At 44.3% G+C, this 19,966-nt stretch overlaps 1 long non-coding RNA gene across 1 annotated transcript in view; it reads left to right on the top strand.

Moving 5' to 3' along the window:
- Positions 1-337: 337 nt before the first annotated feature.
- Positions 338-19,966, top strand: part of LOC132160025 (uncharacterized) — a 60,125-nt gene continuing 40,496 nt past the window's right edge. The window contains exon 1 of the long non-coding RNA XR_009437935.1: positions 338-501. This is a non-coding gene — a long non-coding RNA (uncharacterized LOC132160025). The remainder of the gene's footprint in view (positions 502-19,966) is intronic.

The following is a 19,966-nucleotide window of genomic DNA, read 5'->3' as shown; positions in this document are numbered from 1 at the left end:
AAAAAAAATTAATCTATAAATAAATAATGAATGAAAGTACCAGTGTAAAAGTACTCAACAAGAGTAAGCATAGCACTGGCAATATTACCAAAATAAACATTGATTAGTGAACCTTGTAAAATTAGATTTTATGCAAATGAAGCATATTTCTAGGAAGCCAAACAATATAGATTTGTGTTTTACTATGGGTGCGGTTTTGTTGTTAGAAAACTCTTTTCGATTCAAGGTTAATTTGTTGCTTCAGGGTAGTATGACACTATCTGCATATGTAATCGCTTGACCTTATTGACTTAATTTACAGATATGAAACACACACAGAAAAATAATGGTTCAGTATTCTGTTTCCCAACAAAATCCATCCCAGCAGACTTTAAAACAATTATTATAGCCTCTCCATAGTGACTTAGTGAGCAGAGTACCTTGTGAGCTTACAATATATATATATTTTTTAAATCAGAAATTTGCCTGAAATCATATATGACAGTCACTCCAGACTGCTAGGTAGCATTAAAGTGTGTATGAACACCCTCACTGCGGCAGAAACAATGAAAGCTTCAACCTCATCCTCTGACTCACTGTTAAAGGAGAAAGCTCATGAAGTTGCTGCCAGTACACCAAGCTGCACATCTGTGTCATTCACCTGCTTTAGCTCTTTCATCACAATCATCAGCACTTACTGATTTATAACATGATCCAGGAATCACATCCTCACGAGCGTCTGAACCCATGCCGTGTTCACCTGACATACGGCAGCTTGGGATCTTTTTTCTGAAGATAATTACAATGATTAGTATAACCAGTATTAATAGAGTGACAACCAGGATCCAAAGCCATGATTTCTCGACACTGTCTGGTCTGGTTTCTTCTTGGTTTTCTTGATCAGTGGTTTTGTTTCCTTTTTCTGTTGTTGGTTCTGCAACAAAAAAGTCTGAGAGAAAACAATATTACTACAGTTTGATGAAGATCACTATTATTATTGAACAGATCACTATTATTTTTTCTACAGCAGTTTTAAAAGGGTCATATGATGCTGCTAAAAGGAACATTATTTTGTGTATTTCGTGTAATTTAAATGGGTTTATGCGGTTTAAGATTCAGAAAACCCATTTTCCACACATTATCCTCTATGCCTTGCCTTACTAAAATGCGTGGATTTTTACAAAGCTCATCGTTCTGAAAAAGCGAGATGTGCTCTGATTGGCCATCTATCCAGTGCATTGTGATTGGCCGAATACCTTAAGCGTGTGAAGGAAATGTTATGTCCCTTATCATACAGTGATGTCTCCCATGCCAGCAGCACGAGACTCAGTCCAGCTGCTCTGCTGCTGCACATCCCATCAATGGTTCTCTTTTGAAAGTGAAAGTGACGTGACATTCAGCCAAGTATGATGACCCATACTCAGAATTCGTCCTCTGCATTTAACCCATCCAAAGTGCACACACACAGCAGTGATCACACACCCGGAGCAGTGGGCATCATTTATGCTGCGGCACCCGGGGAGCAGTTGGGGGTTCAGTGCCTTGCTCAAGAGCACCTCAGTCGTGGTATTGAGTATAGAACAATCCGTTTTAGGTGGAGTGGTTTACTCTTAACTTCTTTATGCACCAAGAGCTTGTAACACTCCAAAGAGAAAAGAACAATTTAAATCACATCATATGACCCCATTAAGACTGGAACATCAATCATACACCTACCTAATAAATTTCAATACATAGAGCTTCATTTAGATTAAAAACAGACAGTTTCACTCACCGTTGATGATCAGCTCTACGGTCTCCTGTTCATCTGAGGGTGTGATGAGACAGATGTATCTTCCTGCATCAGCGTGAGAGAGGCCAGAGAGTTTGATGGAGAAGTTTCCTCTCACATACCCTTCAGGGAAAGTTTTGGTTCTGTTCTTGTATCGTGGGTCCTGTTCTTCTATTGAATTACTGTGTGGAATAAAATCACAAACATTTTTGCTGCCATTGTGCCTCCAGCTCACATCAACCTCTTGAAGTTTAAGATCATGTTCAGCTGAAGAACACGGCAGGACAACAGAACCACTGATGAAACCCTCTACTGTGACCTGCAGAGACACTGAAACGAGAGAGACTTTAGAAAAGAAAGCCTGTGGCATTCATTTGTAGTAAGTGCAGTCAGTGATTCTGAGAAATACCACTGATAAATACAATCAACACCAAAACAAAACATTTTTGAGAATATTTGCTATCTGTCTGCTGTGAGTCTCAAAAATAATAATAGTAATAATAATACTAATAATAATAATCAGCAATAACGGGTGTTTATATTCATGATGGGGAGGAGAGAGAATATGAATAAGCATGACATTTGTAGAACAGAACATGTATACGACTGCGCTCCTCTGGGACCTTGTTTGGCGTCTCTAATAGTAAGGAATCTTCACCTTGGTTCATTCAAGTCAAGTTATTTATTTGTAGCCTATAACATCCACATTACACATCGTTTCAAAGCAGCTTTGTAGTAAAACGATGTTTGTTGAATTTAGGGGCAGTATAGCGAAGGGAGGGCTGTGTTTGAGAGGCAATTACTGTGCAAGTATCAGCAATTTTTCTCAGAAATCACTTACTGCTCCTGTAAAGTGAAAGTAAGTGAAAAAAAAATGTTGTTCAGAGGCTTACCTTTATTTATCAGCACTGCAAATACACAGATGAAGCTGCAACTGTAGGAACAAACAGAAACAAGATCCTGTAAAAGACTCGACTGGGTTTTATTTACACATAACGCAAACGCGATGAGCTAATACAAAGATAACACTCCAGAGACAATGCTAACTGCTAATGCTAATGAGAAATTACTAAATATAAATGTTAGCTATTCCCACATAGATAAACCTGATAATCATTAATCAACCACTTCATTTCTAATGTGTTAATGGTGCTAAAGGTTTTAATTTAAACTAAAAGGTTCCCTTTTAATTCTAGTTTCGTTAAACCACAACACAACGGAAACAAACAAAAATAGAGGAAGATGTGTTTGTCCACATAGCGTTCAGAACGCAAACATACCTGTTCATCATGGTGCCCTAATATTATCTATATGTTTTATTTTAATATATTGCATATGTCTTAAATCAAGATTAAATTCTCTTTTTTTTTCTTCTTCAAATAACAAAGTATCGAACACGCTTCCACATCAGTATGTCACGTGTGCTACGTAATGACATCAGACGTAAGTGAAATCAACACTACAGTACATCGCATGTAAATCGGTAAATCAACAGTACATCGCATGTACCTGTCACAAGGTGACGATCTTTAGGGGCGGAACCAAAATTCGGGAAGTTTGGTTCCGCCCGGAAGTGTTTCCGCCCGGACCGGAAAAACAGAACACCGGAACTTCCGGTAGCGCCGTAAGAAGGAAAATCAGGGAATTCGATGCACCTGTGCCTAGTTAGGGACAGCGGTTGGTGATTGGAGGATACGCTGGACAAGGCAGTACTTAAGGCCAAGTTATTTCACAGTCTGGGAGGCTCTCTTTGGTGTGTGTGAAGCACTGGGTTGTGCCCGTCTTGGTACGCTGCTGGTAGCTGTCTAACTCTCTCTCTCCCTCAGGCTGGAATTGTATGATTGTGAAGACATCGCGAACCTTAAAGGTTGAGAAGTGAACAGATTATACGGCGAACTGAGACGACGTGAAAAAGGGGATTGGAAGTGGCATTGATGTGAGTACTAAGAGCCAGTCGAAAGTGCCCTGTATATTGACCTGGCGTTGTGTAGATCTCTCCAGGAGGAGGAGGGTGGCCCTACCCCTAATATAGTGTGGTGGGAGAGCCGAAGGTATACTTATTGAAGTAGTCGCAACGACGACATCACTAGCTAGGCCGCATATTCCATCGCCAGATCCGAACCAAGCGAAGTGAAGGAAGACGGGTGTCCTTTCCGTACACTGAGTGTGGTGGGTGAGTCTTCGTGCTGTGAAAACCTATAATTTTGACGTGGTGTTGTATATTGCTGTGGGCTGCTGTGTATTGCCGTGTGTCCTGTCAGATAAACCCCCGCCTTCACGCACTTCGGCGTGGGAGGACAAGGAGATTGCTGGTCCTGGCCTAGTTCAGTACAGTATATGTTGTGAGCGTGCTTCAGATCTCCGGAGATAGCACGGTACGCTGTGTCCAGCCCAGAGGTGAAAGCCATCCAAAGCAGAGTAACTGTGTTTTGTGTCTAAGTTGATACCTGTGGAGAGGAAAGGAAAGAGAGTGAGTAACACAAGGAGAAACAGAGGAAACCTGTACTTACAGTGCGCTGTGTTCAGCCCAGAGGTGAGAGCCATTCAAAGCAAACTAACGGTGCTATTGTGCCCAAGTTGATATCTGTGGAGAGAAAAGGAGAGAGAGGGAATAACACGAGGAGGAATAGAGCGAACCCTGTACTTACAGTACGCTGTGTCCAGCCCAGAGGTGAGAGCCATTCAAAGCAAACTAACTGTGCTATTGTGCCCAAGTTGATACCTGTGGAGAGAAAAGGAGAGAGAGTGAATAACACGAGGAGGAATAGAGCGAACCCTGTACTTACAGTACGCTGTGTCCAGCCCAGAGGTGAGAGCCATTCAAAGCAAACTAACTGTGCTATTGTGCCCAAGTTGATACCTGTGGAGAGGAAAGGAGAGAGAGAGTGAATAACACGAGGAGGAATAGAGCGAACCCTGTACTTACAGTACGCTGTGTCCAGCCCAGAGGTGAGAGCCATTCAAAGCAAACTAACTGTGCTATTGTGCCCAAGTTGATACCTGTGGAGAGAAAAGGAGAGAGAGTGGGTAACACGAGGAGAGACTGAGGGAACCTGTACTTACGCCGCTGCCTGTGGAGAAAGAGAAAGCGAGTGAGCACCCAAGGAACGAACTGTGTGAACCAGTACTTACTGTGAGCTGTAATCAGCGAAGAGGTGAGAGCAAAACCAAGCTGAACTAACTGTGCCTGTGTGTCCCAGCCGCTGCCTGTGGAGAAAGAGAAAGCGAGTGAGCACCCAAGGAACGAACTGTGTGAACCAGTACTTACTGTGAGCTGTAATCAGCGAAGAGGTGAGAGCAAAACCAAGCTGAACTAACTGTGCCTGTGTGTCCCAGCCGTTGCCTGTGGAGAAAGAGAAAGAGCGTGAGCACCCAAGGAACGAACTGGGTGAATCAGTACTTACTGTGAGCTGTAATCAGCGAAGAGCCGTTGCCTGTGGAGGAAGAGAAAGAGAGTGGGCACCTCGAGAACGAACTGAGTGAACCAGTACTTACCGTGAGCTGTATTCAGCGAAGAGGAGGAAGAAGGAGGGCGCTACGGATACCTAAGACTCAGGCCGGGGCCCGAGCCCCACGCCCCGGATCCCCGTGGCCCCCTTGCTCCCTGACCTCTTCCCGGCCATAGCCCATCTGGAGGGCCGAGTCAGAGTTTAGTTTTAATTGCCCTTTCCCTATTCCCTAAGCTATTTTTAAATATTTAAATAAAGATTGTTTTATCACTTACTTGTTCTCGTGTTGCTTGGCCATTGGGTCGGGTTTGGGGACCTCCTCGAGGTGGAAGTTGAGAAGGGGTGTGGCTTAGTTAAAGCATAGCCAGCCCCTGGGTGTGACAGATTTGGCGTAGTCGGCAGGGTTTCCACCTCGAGTTGAGTAACCAAGGTCATCCAATGACCGACAACGCGGGGCTTTCAGCCCAACCCCGTGCCATGCCCGTTTTTATGGGGAGCCCCTGGATTCAAAAATATGGGGGGACAGAATCCGAGGTACGATTGTCTGAATGGAAGGCTCAACTAGAGTACTTGGCCGACCTACAGGGCCTTAGTGCAGCCCAGCGGCTTCAGTTTGTGTTAAACTCCCTGGATGGAGAAGCGCGGCGAGAGGTGCATGCCGCCCCCGAAGCCGTTAGAGCCAACGCCCAAACCGTGTTCCAGTTCCTCACTGAACAGTATGGTGACCACACCCCCGTAGCTGCCCTTCGCTCCCAGTTCTTCAATTGTAAGCAGGGCCCCCGCCAACCGATTAGAGCTTTCGCCCTGAGGTTGCGAGAGCAATTCGCCCGACTACAGACCCGTCGGGACCACGGGTTGGGAGATGGAGAGACTCTATTGCGGGACCAGTTTCTTCTGGGGTTGAAGGAGGGTCCGGTGAGACAGAGCCTACGTATCCAGTTTCGAAGGGACCCGGGTCTTACGTTCGAAGATCTGAAGAAAGAGGCACTGGCCCTGGAAGGTGATGAGACTGAGGTGAGTGGTTCCCCAGTGTGTGCGGTTGTCAGTGAAGTAGCACCAGCACAACCCGGAGGCCCTGACTGGAAGCAAGCACTGAAGGCTGAACTTTTGAAAGATGTCCGCGATCAGATGTCTGAACTGTCTAAAGCCCTCGTAGGAGAATTGCGCCAAGGACGGGCGCGGGAGGAACCACGGCCGGCGCCCCGAGACCGAGTGTACTCAGAGGGAGGCCGAGAGCCGTTCAGGCGCCCGAACCACTTTAACCGGCCCCGTTTCGAATGGGACGAGCAAGGGCGACCCATCTGCAACCGCTGTGGCAAACCAGGTCACTATAGCCGCCAGTGTGGGCCCCGCAGGGCGTCAGAAGGGGGTTTTTAGGTCGGCCGGCCACTGTGGGTCGTGTGGCCGGGACCCCTCGAGAAGACCCTGGAAGAGGATATGGCTCTAGGAGCCAGATGATTGGGCGTAGCCCCGTGGCGAAGGTGAGAGTGTGCGGCAAGGAGATTCAATGCCTGGTAGACACAGGCTCCCAAGTGACGTTGTTTGCTGAGAGTTTATCCGAAGAAGTGTTTGGGAAACAAGGGGCACCAGGGGCGGAGGCCCCCTGGCTTACTCTGAAGGGCGCAAACGGCCTCGACATCCCATATATTGGCTACCGATTGACGGACCTAGAGGTTCACGGAGTGATGGTCCCCCAGAAAGGTGTGATTATCGTGCAAGACCATTGTCTGGGTGCACATCGAGCCCTGTTGGGCATGAATGTCCTCGCTGATTGCTGGGAAGAGCTATTTCGGGCTAGGCCCGTATCGAAGATACCACCTGCAGAGAGGCCCAAGTGGGAGTGTGTGGTAGCTGACTGTCGAAGGGTGCAAATGAGCCAAGTCCGCAGGGAACAGGAAGAGGTAGGAAGAGTGATGTGTCGTTTTGCTTTGTCTGTCCCCGCAAAAAGTGAGGCTGTTGTGTGGGCGCGAGTACCGCCCCGAAGAGCGGGCCCAGAAGAGTGGGTGCTGGTGGAGCCCCATGTGGATTGTCCACAAGTGGAAGTGGCACGAGGACTATCGACGGTCCGGCGGGGGAGAGTCCCCGTGAGGATACGGAATGTACATCCATACGCGGTGCAACTACATCGGCACCAACGATTAGCCCGTCTGACAACGGTTACATCCCACCAAGTAAGGGAAGAGAGGGATATTAGTTTTCGTCAGGTGTGCCCCACTGTCATCGAGGTGGCCCTGACACAAGTAGACACCCCATGGGGTGGTATGGAGAGGAGTGTGCCGAGCCACCTGGCGGGTGAGTCGTTACAAGGGGAGGATTTAGAGCAGGCACAGACACAGAAGTTACAGGCCCTCCTTCGGAGATGGCAGCATGTGTTCGCCACCCACGATGAAGACTACGGATGCACCCAGGTGGTACAACATCATATACCTACCGGGGATGCAGGGCCCAGCCGGGAGAGGTATCGCCCAATTCCGCCCACTTTGTATACCGAGGTACGTACACTCCTGCAAGGCATGCTGAAGCAAGGAGTTGTTAGGGAAAGCAGCAGCCCGTGGGCGGCCCCCATAGTGCTGGTGCAAAAGAAGACGGGGGCTTGGAGATTCTGCGTGGACTACCGTAAGCTGAACCTCGTGACTAAGAAAGACGCTTTCCCTTTGCCACGGATCGAAGATTCGCTTGCCAGCCTCACGCAGTCGGCATGGTACTCTACCCTAGATTTGGCCAGTGGCTACTGGCAGGTGCAGGTGGCCGAAGCAGACCGGGAGAAGACTGCCTTTACAACCCCGTTTGGACTATTTGAATGGGACCGGATGCCTTTCGGGCTCTGTAACGCTCCGGCCACCTTCCAGCGGCTGATGCAGCGGTGCTTGGGAGGTCAGTTAATGGAGTCAGTATTAGTTTACCTGGATGATGTGATTGTCTACTCCCCAGATTTTGATTCACACCTGAGGCACCTCGAGGAAGTCTTTCGGGCCATGGAGAAGTACGGATTGAAACTACAGCCCAATAAGTGTCACTTACTACGGAGAGAAGTCAACTTTCTGGGCCACGTGGTCAGTGCGGCTGGAGTGTCCGTAGATCCTGGAAAGGTATCGGCCGTGAAGGACTGGAAGGCCCCGAGGACAGTGAGGCAAGTGCGATCCTTTTTAGGATTTGTGGGATACTATAGGCGTTTCATAAAGGACTTTTCAAAAATTGCTAAACCCCTTAATCAGTTGCTGGTTGGCACAGGTCGTAACCGGGGCCGGGGGTCGCCCAACGTAGACTGGGATGCAAATTGTGAGTCGGCGTTCCAGACATTGAAGCAGGAGCTGCTACAGGCCCCTATCTTGGCATACGCAGATTTCACAAAACCATTCCTTTTGTATACAGATGCCAGCAATCTCGGGCTGGGAGCGGTGTTGGCTCAACGGCAGGACGGAGTTGAGAGGGTCATCGCGTACGCCAGCCGGAGCCTCCACCCAGCCGAGAGGAACGATGCGAACTATAGTTCTTTCAAATTGGAGCTGCTGGCGTTGAAGTGGGCCCTAAGTGAGAAATTTAAAGACTACCTCTGGGGTGCCAAGGTGACGATCATTACAGACAATAACCCATTAGTACACTTACAGACGGCGAAGCTGGGAGCCGTGGAGCAGCGGTGGGTGGCCCAACTGGCCAACTTTGACTATCAACTACAGTACCGACCAGGGCGTGAACACATGAACGCGGACGTCCTCTCAAGGCTGCCCGAAGCGGAAAGCCCCGGAGGGGCCAGCCCGGAGGAGGGCTATATGGTAGGAGCAGTAGAGGCACCAGGCAGCAGACAAGAGGCCGTGCCTGAGAACTGGGGATGGGATCCCCGTCGGTGGAGGGAGGGACAGGCCAGGGATCAAGATGTGCGGCTGGTAAGAGAATGGCTGGAACAGGGCCGACGGCTGACGCCAGCGGAGAGGTTAGCCCAGACGGATACTGGGAGGAGGCTGCTGGGGCAATGGGACAGGCTGGAGCTGAGAGATGGCGTTTTGTGCAGAAGGGTCAGTGACCCGAAGTTGGGCGAAGAAGTACGCCAGATCGTGGTACCCGCAGATGAGGTAACGGCTTTAGTTTCGGCGTACCACAACCAGTTGGGGCATCAGGGACAGGAGAGGACCGTGTCCCTGCTTAGGAGATTCTTCTTTTGGCCCGGGCTAGAGGCATCGGTGCACGCCCTAATTCAAGCTTGCCCGAGATGCATATTGTTTAAGTCCAGACGGGAGGTCCGAGCGCCAATGGTACCCATCCATGCGAAGGCCCCCCTTCATATCATGGCTATGGACTTCTTGACACTGGGCCGACCACGAGATCGCTACCAGAACATCTTGGTAATAACGGATTTGTTCACAAAGTACGCTTGGGCTATCCCCACCCTCGACCAGACTGCAACCACCACCGCTACAGTTTTATGGCGGGCCGTCTTCCAGACGTTCGGATGCCCGGAGTTTCTGCACTCCGATCAAGGAGCCAACTTTGAGTCCAGGGTAATTAGAGAACTATGCCAGTTGTACGGTTGCACGAAAACTCACACCACTTCGTATCATCCTCAGGGGAACGGCGGCTGTGAGAGATTCAATCAGACCCTATTGGGGCTGCTGGGGACCTTGGACCAACAACGGCAGGACGATTGGGTGAGTGCCTTGCCAAACCTCCTACAGGCCTATAACAACAGTATACATAGTACTACGGGTTACGCTCCCACTTACCTGATGTTTGGCAGACACATACGAATGCCTACTGACCTGGTCCTAGGAGTGATAGCCGACCAAGAGGAAGCAAGTGTAACGGAGTGGGTGGGGCGCCATCACCAGCGCTTGCATTTCGCCTACGAGCAGGTGTCGAAAAGGATACAGACGGCAGGAGAGAAAAGTAAGCGGTTGTATGATCGGACTGCTAGAGAAGCCCCTCTACTGCCAGGAGAGAGGGTGTTGGTGAGAGATAATCGGCGGCAGGGGAAGGGGAAACTGAGTGACCGTTGGGAGGCCACCCCTTATGTAGTCTGCCGGCAGCAGAGGCCGGGGCAGCCGGTCTATACCATCCGGCCAGAAGGGAAGTCAGGCCCCGACCGTGTGGTGCACCGGAACATGATTCGCCCATGCCCTAACTACCCTGAAGCCGTGGAAGAAGTCCCCACGGAACCTGTACCAGCGGCCCCCTGGATTGAAGGTTGGGCTGTGGTACCAGGGAGACCCGTGGTGGCACCACCCCCGATCGCCCCGAGAGAACCAGAAGCAGCCCCTGAACAAGCTGAGCCCGATTCACCAGTGAGACGATCCCAGCGAGAGAACCGAGGCCGACCCCCTGCCCGCTATGGGGAGTGGACAGCCCGAGGACGTTCTAGGGACTAGAACGGATTGGCGGGGGAGGATGTCACAAGGTGACGATCTTTAGGGGCGGAACCAAAATTCGGGAAGTTTGGTTCCGCCCGGAAGTGTTTCCGCCCGGACCGGAAAAACAGAACACCGGAACTTCCGGTAGCGCCGTAAGAAGGAAAATCAGGGAATTCGATGCACCTGTGCCTAGTTAGGGACAGCGGTTGGTGATTGGAGGATACGCTGGACAAGGCAGTACTTAAGGCCAAGTTATTTCACAGTCTGGGAGGCTCTCTTTGGTGTGTGTGAAGCACTGGGTTGTGCCCGTCTTGGTACGCTGCTGGTAGCTGTCTAACTCTCTCTCTCCCTCAGGCTGGAATTGTATGATTGTGAAGACATCGCGAACCTTAAAGGTTGAGAAGTGAACAGATTATACGGCGAACTGAGACGACGTGAAAAAGGGGATTGGAAGTGGCATTGATGTGAGTACTAAGAGCCAGTCGAAAGTGCCCTGTATATTGACCTGGCGTTGTGTAGATCTCTCCAGGAGGAGGAGGGTGGCCCTACCCCTAATATAGTGTGGTGGGAGAGCCGAAGGTATACTTATTGAAGTAGTCGCAACGACGACATCACTAGCTAGGCCGCATATTCCATCGCCAGATCCGAACCAAGCGAAGTGAAGGAAGACGGGTGTCCTTTCCGTACACTGAGTGTGGTGGGTGAGTCTTCGTGCTGTGAAAACCTATAATTTTGACGTGGTGTTGTATATTGCTGTGGGCTGCTGTGTATTGCCGTGTGTCCTGTCAGATAAACCCCCGCCTTCACGCACTTCGGCGTGGGAGGACAAGGAGATTGCTGGTCCTGGCCTAGTTCAGTACAGTATATGTTGTGAGCGTGCTTCAGATCTCCGGAGATAGCACGGTACGCTGTGTCCAGCCCAGAGGTGAAAGCCATCCAAAGCAGAGTAACTGTGTTTTGTGTCTAAGTTGATACCTGTGGAGAGGAAAGGAAAGAGAGTGAGTAACACAAGGAGAAACAGAGGAAACCTGTACTTACAGTGCGCTGTGTTCAGCCCAGAGGTGAGAGCCATTCAAAGCAAACTAACGGTGCTATTGTGCCCAAGTTGATATCTGTGGAGAGAAAAGGAGAGAGAGGGAATAACACGAGGAGGAATAGAGCGAACCCTGTACTTACAGTACGCTGTGTCCAGCCCAGAGGTGAGAGCCATTCAAAGCAAACTAACTGTGCTATTGTGCCCAAGTTGATACCTGTGGAGAGAAAAGGAGAGAGAGTGAATAACACGAGGAGGAATAGAGCGAACCCTGTACTTACAGTACGCTGTGTCCAGCCCAGAGGTGAGAGCCATTCAAAGCAAACTAACTGTGCTATTGTGCCCAAGTTGATACCTGTGGAGAGGAAAGGAGAGAGAGAGTGAATAACACGAGGAGGAATAGAGCGAACCCTGTACTTACAGTACGCTGTGTCCAGCCCAGAGGTGAGAGCCATTCAAAGCAAACTAACTGTGCTATTGTGCCCAAGTTGATACCTGTGGAGAGAAAAGGAGAGAGAGTGGGTAACACGAGGAGAGACTGAGGGAACCTGTACTTACGCCGCTGCCTGTGGAGAAAGAGAAAGCGAGTGAGCACCCAAGGAACGAACTGTGTGAACCAGTACTTACTGTGAGCTGTAATCAGCGAAGAGGTGAGAGCAAAACCAAGCTGAACTAACTGTGCCTGTGTGTCCCAGCCGCTGCCTGTGGAGAAAGAGAAAGCGAGTGAGCACCCAAGGAACGAACTGTGTGAACCAGTACTTACTGTGAGCTGTAATCAGCGAAGAGGTGAGAGCAAAACCAAGCTGAACTAACTGTGCCTGTGTGTCCCAGCCGTTGCCTGTGGAGAAAGAGAAAGAGCGTGAGCACCCAAGGAACGAACTGGGTGAATCAGTACTTACTGTGAGCTGTAATCAGCGAAGAGCCGTTGCCTGTGGAGGAAGAGAAAGAGAGTGGGCACCTCGAGAACGAACTGAGTGAACCAGTACTTACCGTGAGCTGTATTCAGCGAAGAGGAGGAAGAAGGAGGGCGCTACGGATACCTAAGACTCAGGCCGGGGCCCGAGCCCCACGCCCCGGATCCCCGTGGCCCCCTTGCTCCCTGACCTCTTCCCGGCCATAGCCCATCTGGAGGGCCGAGTCAGAGTTTAGTTTTAATTGCCCTTTCCCTATTCCCTAAGCTATTTTTAAATATTTAAATAAAGATTGTTTTATCACTTACTTGTTCTCGTGTTGCTTGGCCATTGGGTCGGGTTTGGGGACCTCCTCGAGGTGGAAGTTGAGAAGGGGTGTGGCTTAGTTAAAGCATAGCCAGCCCCTGGGTGTGACATACCCAACTCTTGATCTTTGACTCAGTCTTCACCATCAGTAATACTGAACAAGTCTCTGCTGTCCGTCACTGTGTCTCCAATCATATCTCTGTCATTTCTCGACTTCAGTTCCTCAGAGGATTCGTTTTGTTTCTCATCTTCATTTATCGGACTTCAACTGTGCCAATTTCACTGTATAATTATGGATCCTTTTCATAGACGGTAATGATGTGTTTCCACAGTTATTAGCATTGTATATATAGCAAATCGTTTATATTATTTTTATTTTTTATGTACATTTATTTTATGCACTATACTCTGTGTTATATTACTTAGGATTTAAACTTCATAAAAACAGTTAATGCTGCTGTTTGAGGGTTTCTAAAACAACAGCTGAGGACAGTTTTCTCTCTTCTGACCAACATATTCAATCTCTGGCTCCATTAGATCTTGGATGGATAAATATAATCAATATATGCAGTATTGGGGAGTGAACAGTTAAGTAACTAAATTATGTAATTTAATTATAAAATATATGTAATTGTAATCAGTTACGGTTACTGAGAACCAAATGTGTAATTACAGTTACTTATGAAAATGTTTACAATTACAAAGGGGTTACATCTGATTTTTCGATTCTTCTTTTTTTTTTACACTTAACATATACAGATTTAATCTATTTCTTTGATAAATTGCAGTGACTGCTCAAAAATATTCAAATAATATAATAATAATAAAATAATATATTATATAAATATAAATTTATATATATATATATATATTTTTTTTTTTTTTTTTTTGCCAGTGTTTCCTGTCATAACCGTGTAATGATTTGATTTCACTAAAATATTTCTTGTTATGGTTTTAAATCTGTATTTAACCTCAGAATAATCTCAAAGTATTTCTGATTTTGTGGTGGCTGTGCTTTAAAATGATTAAAGTTTTCGAAAGAGACAAAAGGCTAATCAGTGTTGAGAGCTATTGTAAGGTTAACCGTGCTTGATTTACATGTGTGAAAAGATTAACAGTTTAGAGAGTTAATAAAAAAAATATTAAATGCAATCGGCTATATTACTTTAATAAAATAATTGAAATAGTTACACTATTTATTACATTTTAGATAGAGAACTTGTAATTTCCAACCTATTACATTTCTAAAGTAACTGTCTCAACACTGCTTATGTTTTCATATTAGTGAAATGAAAAGGATTAAACAAAATAATGAGTAAATTGAATCAGTAACTTACATGAGTGTGAAAGTGAAGCTTCCTTTCGTAAACTCCTCTGAGAAATGTTGTATTTTTGGTCCTCAAGTGAATCATTTCTCTTAATGATGTTTTATATATTCCTGTCATCATTGAGTATTAATATATTATCATGGTTTGTCGGTTTATTTTTTTATTTTTTTACTGAAAGAGCAGGACAAGATCGCAGAGCTTCCAGTAACATCCTCATTGAGCTGCAGACAAACCAAAAGACAGAGAACTCAAAACCTGGATTTTCCATGAAATGCCTTTCAGATCAACTCACACAGCTATACTATAGATAGTCTATACCTGCACTGAAGCTGTTAATTGTATTTCATTTTATGTTTCTGTATCTGGGCTCAGTGGAGAAAGATCTTCCTCGTAGTTCCTCTCTCTTCTTCTTCCTGACAGACTGAAGGAGTGCTGCGAAGAGACACTGTGATATACTCAGTCTGATGGGAGGAGAGACTTCAGCGGTTAGTTGTGAGATGGGAGGGTGAGAGAGATCATGTGTTTAGTGAGAAACAAATGACGGAAGCTTCCTTTGAGATTCAGTCAATCTAAACTCCCTCTAAGATTATCAAACTATAAATAATAGTATTACACACTCAGACAGTTATCAGTTAAAGTATCTCTGTACATTCTGGCTCTTAACAGTGTAACGTTTTCTGAATTATGTCTCCCAGACATTCCTGTTGTCATTGTGTCTATAATAATGTATGTACTGTAAAAAAAAAAAAAAAAAAACACAAGAATACAGAGCTTCCAGTTAAACATACCCTCATTTGTGACATACAGTCACTTTTACATGAACTTGCCTTTCAAATGGTTTTCATCAATGAAAACAAACAGCTGACAACAAGAGTTTTTTGTTTGTTTTTATATCTTTTCTGAATTCAGCAAGATCTGTCTCATATATACTCTGAGAATCACAATCAAAATGAGCTTTATTGCCAGGTGTGTTCACACATACGAGGAATTTGTTTTTGTGATAGAAGCTCCGCAGTGCAACATAATGACAGTGACAGAACAAAAAACACAATAAGGAATAAAAAAAAAAAAAAAAATACAAATAGGTAGGTAAGGAAGGACAATATACAAATTGACAATGTATGGCAGGTATATTACAATGAGCAGTTATTTATGTACAGGTATATTATGTGCGAAAAATTTAAGTGTACGCTAAGTATGTGTGTTAGATAAATAAGTGTATGTGTATATAAATATAAATAGTGTAGTGTGTTCCACAGTTATTATCACACTGTCATGACATTGGTTTGATTATCGTCAATGTAAGAATGAAAAGAATGCAGATATTCCAGTTACACCCTCATTCATGCAGAGGAATTAGAAGAACAATCTTCTTCTTAAAGTCTGATTTTAGCGACTTGTCCTTTCAAACCTTACTTTTAAGCAAACGTGTGGTTATGTTGCTTGTTTGTTTTCATTCAGTTTGATTCTTCTGAACTCTTTTTATTTTTATTGTTTTACCTTTATCTATTCTTGTTCATTATCATATTATGACAACATTAATATTTGCCTTCAGTTTGATGTATTATTAGTAAAATATACTCTGAATGCAAAAACAGATCCTTATGAATCGAATGTAATTCAGCATTGTCTGTATTTTGTATTATATAGACTGATATTAGGACAGTATTTGATTATATATTGATATTGTGCGTGTATGTGTGTGTGTGTGTGTGTGTGTGTCTGGGTGTGTGTGCATGCATTCGTGTGCATGTGTACTTTCTTCACCAGGATGTTTTCCATATACTGCCACAAGTAAGAGGAGCCCAGCCCTGTGTGTCAACAACACAATAATGTCCTCATAGCAAATATATGATTGGGGGCCTTTTGCAGCCCTTAAAGAATGCACTTCCTCAACTCCAGCTTTTGCTTTAATTTTTAGACAGTTTAAGATTCTTGCAAGCTTGGTTTTTTTATGGTCATTGAAACTTTATATATTATTAATTCATATTTTCAAATAACAGTTAAGCTGCATGTCTATGTGGCCAAACCAAAGTAAAACATATTTTGTGGATGAGATGCAGTTTAAAGCCCTGCATTTCAGCCCGAGCCCGACGGCCCCGACTTATTTATGCCCCTAGGGCCGGGCTCTGGGCCAAATTTTTTTTTATTTTTTTTTATTTTTTTTTTTTGTAATTTAGTGTTTTTATTTATTTTGAAAAAAGTTTACAAAATATTTGCAATAAAGTAAAGAAAACTTATACGACTACTAATTTACCTATAAAGCCCTCATCCCGCCCCACCCCATTGCACTTCGGGACATTGAGCAGTATCTGAATAACAAGGGATAAAATAAAATTCATACAGAGAAAAACAAATAAAATAATGCTAATGATAACACCCATACGTAGCTGCAGATTAATTAGCCAGAAAAGTCTTGACTGTAGATATCCAGTTCTCCCACATCAAAACAGTCCTAGGATTAGCGTGATTGGTCCGTGCAGATGACAGCTCCAGGTATAATATTTCCAGTAAGGAGTGAAGCCAATGTTTAATAGACAGGTCATGGGGAGGTTTCCATCGTTGAACAAGAAACTTTTTTGTGGCGGTCATGGCGGCTAACCAGAATTTCCGTACCTTCTCACACAGAGGAAATTGAGAATTGTCATTCAACAATAAAATAACAGGATCTTTGGGGATACAAATCCCAGACGCCTTGTACAAAACATCAAGCACCCTATCCCAGAATTTTTGCACATCTGGACAGTCCCACAGCATATGTACCAAAGTGTCCACACAACCCGGTCCACAGAAATTACAAAATGGGTGGGGTGATAGACCCATTACATATCGTATGCGTGTGGTTAGATATGCCCTGTGAATAACTTTAAGATGAATGAATTGGTGATTTGGGTTTGTGGATGCATGGAATGTATTATCCCACACTGTATCCCATTCAATTGTCCTGTTAGAAACTTTCAGATCTATTATCCAAGCTCTAGCTTTAGAAAAATTATCTGTATTAAGATTTTGAAAGAAGAAATAAAAATATGACACAATTCCTGTGCTTGAAACGTTTGAGATCCAGTTCACCACTGGGTGAGTATGAAGATTTGCACCCCAAGGTACATTATGGGCCTTTAGCACGGCATGTAATTTGAAATATAAAAATAAAGTGTTAGACGAGATATTAAATCTTCCTATTAAGTCACGAAAATCCAAAATTGAATCTTCCCCTTTTATGTCGTTTAATGTTAAAATGCCTTTTGTAGACCAGGAAGGCTGAACGAAAGGTTGACCGCCAGACAGTAAGTTCAGGTTGTGCCAAATTTGGGGTATGAGTGCGCCATAAAGTTTTAGATGCAAAACAGGCTTCAATCTTTTTGAATATTTGAAGAGTGTAGGAAATTAGAGGACCATAATACAGTGAGCATTTCTTGTGCGAAAGGCCTGAAAATAAAAAATCTTGCAAACGAATTGGTGAAATACGATCTTTTTCTAGTTGTTTTCATGAAGACTGTGAGCTCGAATCAAACCATTTCAAAACTGAGAGCAGAATAAAAGACCAGTGATACCATTTAAAATTAGGGTTGCCCATTCCACCTTTTATTTTACTTTTCACTTAATACGAGGACGCTTTCCATTCCATATACATTTTATCAGTAAAGAGTCCAACTTTTTCCAATAATTCACTGGTGGGGGGAGAGGAAGCATAGAGCTAATAAAATTGATGCGGGGCAAAATATTCATTTTTACTGTTGACATTCGAGCGGATGGAGATGAAGGCAGACACATCCATCTTTGAATATCTGACTCAACTCCCCCATAAATTGACGTATAGTTAACTTTGGAAATAAGGGGCAAAGTAGGTCTCAACTGAATCCCTAAATATTTGACTTGTGTTGAAATCTGAATATTACCTGGAATAGGAAAATTAAAACCGTCTGAATTGAGAGGCATTAAAATAGTTTTAGGATGATTAATTTTAAACCCCGATAATATACCAAATTCGTCTATAATTTGAAGGACGTTAGGAAGTGAGCGTTGTAAATCAGATAAAAATAGCAGAGTATAGTCAGCATATAAAGAAATAGAATGGGTTGATGAGCCTAACTGAATTGGGGTAATACGTTTACATTGTCTAATATACTGTGCCAAAGGTTCTAACGATAAGTTGAACATAAAAGGAGAAAGCGGACACCCCTGTCTTGTGCCTCGGCAAATAGTAAAAGAATCTGAAATGAGTCCACCAGTAGAAACCCTGGCCATGGGATTTGCATATAGAGTTTGAATCATTCGAATAAAATGATCACCAAAATTGAACTTCTTCAATGTATACCATAGATAGCTCCATTCCAGCCGATCAAAGGCTTTTTCAGCGTCAATAAACAGGAGGCCGCTGGGTGTTTCTAACTTCTCGGATTCAGCAATGATATGTAAAACTCGACGAACATTGTCGGAAGCCAAACGACCTGTTATAAATCCTGATTGATCGGAGTCAATTAGTTTATGAATCACTGACTGTAGACGCCTGGCAATAACTTTAGCATATAGTTTAACGTCATCATTAATCAAGGAGATGGGCCTATAATTAGAACAGTCTGAATGATCTTTGCCAGGTTTGGGCATAACCGTGATTAGAGCTGTATTGAGATCTTTATGAAAACGACCTTTGAATATGGACTCATTTATAGTATCTAACCAGATATGACCAAGTTGATCCCAAAGCGCTAGATATAAATCCACTGGTAAGCCATCGACTTTCCTTTATTTGAACTTAATAATGCACAGTGTAATTCTTCTATGGTGATTTCAGATTCAAGACTGTCAGCTTCCTCCTTTGAAAGTATGTTTAAACTCAACTGATCAAAAAAAAAATTTAACTGATCATTACTGGGTTGCGTTTCTGAAGAATATAATTTTTCAAAAAAAATGACAGGAACTTTTTGTTTATCTCGGTGGGATGTGAGGTGAGAACATTTGTTGAGCTCAGGATAGCTTGGATGTTAAAACGTCGTTCATGTTTTTTAAGAGTAAGCGCAAGGAGTCTGCTCGGTCTGCTTCCATCTATATAATATTTATGTTTTGTAATGTGCATTAAATACTCTGCTCTTCTTCGCAAAAGATCATTAAGTGCGACCCTCTCTAAATGTAATTTTTGTTGTGTATCATTGGAAAAAAATTTTCTGATTGCTTAATTCCTTTTCTAATTCCCCACATCTTTTCTCTAACATTGATATTTGTTCAAGATTAATTTTTTTAAGCTTAGCCGAAAAGGAGATAGCATTGTTCCTTAAAAACCCTTTGATGGAAGCCCATAGCATTTCCTGATTATCAACAGAGTCCTTGTTTATATTGATAAATTCAATCAGTTCTGCTTTCAGTTGAGAAAGAAAGTCTTCATTTTGCAGTAAAAAAATATTAAATCTCCATCGGGATGGTTTACAAGATGTATTAATCTGAAGATGTGCTAGTACAGCATTATGATCGGAAACGCTTTGTGGTAGAAATTCAATATTGATAAGCCCTGCAAGTAACGAAGATGAGAGTAAAATATAATCAATTCTTGAAAATGATTTATGACTTGGGGAGAAATAGGTGTATTCTTTGGCTGTTGGATTATGAATACGCCAAGCATCACACACATCTATATCTTTAATGAGCGATCTCAGTGCTGTAGAAGACTGAGTTTGTGCTACTGAAACTGAAGGATTGGAACGATCCAAAACTGTGTCGAGCAGAGCATTCATATCAGATCCAATGATCAATGAATAGCCTTTGAGAGATAGTATGATTTTGGAAACATTTGGAAAGAAGGAGGCGTCATAAGAGTTCGGAGCATAAATATTAACAAATGCTAACCTCTTT

The sequence above is a fragment of the Carassius carassius genome, chromosome 16 (assembly GCF_963082965.1).
Source record: "Carassius carassius chromosome 16, fCarCar2.1, whole genome shotgun sequence".
Lineage (NCBI taxonomy): Eukaryota > Metazoa > Chordata > Actinopteri > Cypriniformes > Cyprinidae > Carassius > Carassius carassius.
Note: the sequence above shows the minus strand (reverse complement) of the source record. Positions and strands in the feature narration are given on the sequence as shown.